This window comes from Lepisosteus platostomus, chromosome 5 (assembly GCF_059453375.1).
Source record: "Lepisosteus platostomus isolate fLepPlt1 chromosome 5, fLepPlt1.hap1, whole genome shotgun sequence".
Taxonomy (NCBI): domain Eukaryota; kingdom Metazoa; phylum Chordata; class Actinopteri; order Semionotiformes; family Lepisosteidae; genus Lepisosteus; species Lepisosteus platostomus.
Window position 1 is genome coordinate 63016818 of NC_142615.1, and position 1516 is coordinate 63018333.

Consider the following 1516-nt stretch of genomic DNA (forward strand, 5'->3'; position numbering starts at 1 on the left):
TTTCTGAAGCGAGAAGTCCTAGAAAGCCGCCTATAAATGAGCTAGGATTCATACCAAGAAATACTTTTTGTTTTCCACCCAGAAGGCTGCTATTGCATTACCAGTTTTGGTAGCTTCTGGGCGCGATTTTCCAAAACCGAAACTAATAACAAAGTTAAGTTAAGATGCATCATGTCCAAAAATTGGAAATCGAGACTAGTATTACTACAGAAGAAAATATTTAACTGAAATATTAATAAGACTATGTAAGTATAAAAAGTAGAACAATTCAATTTATATAACTCATATTTTATTCTTATTAGAAATGGGCTCACACACCGGAAGACACTAACATTTATCTTCGTTAGAGTGTGTGAATAACAGTTTAACCCAAAATGTTTGTAATTGTGATTTTGTTAAAATGCAATAAATCGTCTATCAGCAGTAAGAAATTATTAAGAAAGTAAGAAATTGGTTTATTTCACAAACTGTAAGAGAGTTTACAGTTCGTATCCTTCGCTTTGTCTTAACTTAAGCGTTCAGGATCCAAGCCCGTGTGCAGATGGTTGTGTTTCTTGAATCTCTTGTAATCATCAAAAGTCGTTGTTTAGTCCTTCAGTACTTTCTCGAGTTGTACCATGGATATTTTATACGATTAATACTATTCATGCTCTTTTGCCTTTTCCTTCACATACGGAAAAAGTTCAAAGTGTCCTTATGGCTATGCTCCACATCTACACGAGAGCACCTGTAACAGTACAGGACACCCAGTGAGGAATTCGCGCAGCTTTCAGTTTAGTGCGGAGCCCAGAGGGAGGACTCGCTCGCTGAATGATTTCTCAAGAAATCCCGGGTGAGATTTAACAGGTGATTTCTTCAACAGCCACGACAAGTGTGGAGACGTTTTCTGGATTTCCTGAATATGACGTTAAATTAGTTCAAATCATTTGTTGTAGTTAACAGAACTAAATGCTTTGGAGGTATATCTAAAACAGCAGAGCAACACTGTAGCACTTCGCGTGTGACTGAACTTAATTGTGTAAACCTGGCTCTCTATGAACACCAACAAAGAGTTCTCACTCAACAGAAGATTGCGATGTGAGCACAATAATAAAAAGCACGTAGAGATGCCAGGGATTGAACCCGGGACCTCATACACGCGAAGCATGCGCTCTACCACCGAGCTACATCCCCAGTGGTGCATGCGCATGGAGAATGCCTGCAATTTCCCACTTTCGTGTTTCCTCTACTACAGAGTAAATTCATGGGAATGAAGAAATAAGGAAGGAAAAATAATCGCATTGAAGCTTCCAGAGACTGGGCAAAAACAAATCAGTTATTTTTATATCCAGTCACACGGGCGACGGTGGTTAATTCCTCGACGGGGGAGACAAAAACGACACCTAATCACAGCTAACATTAATTAAAATGACATCACAACAAAAGAGTGAATCAAATTCGTTTTCATTGAATGTCTGTGTCTTCATCACTTTGACCGGGGTAAAGATAGCTTGAAGTTCGAAAACGATTTTGGCAT

General features: G+C 38.8%; 1 non-coding gene across 1 annotated transcript; it reads right to left on the reverse strand.

The window, feature by feature from the left end:
* Positions 1–1101: 1101 nt before the first annotated feature.
* trnaa-cgc (transfer RNA alanine (anticodon CGC)) lies at positions 1102–1173 on the reverse strand. The gene has a single exon. It is a non-coding gene; the product is annotated as a tRNA-Ala (tRNA).
* Positions 1174–1516: the final 343 nt, after the last annotated feature.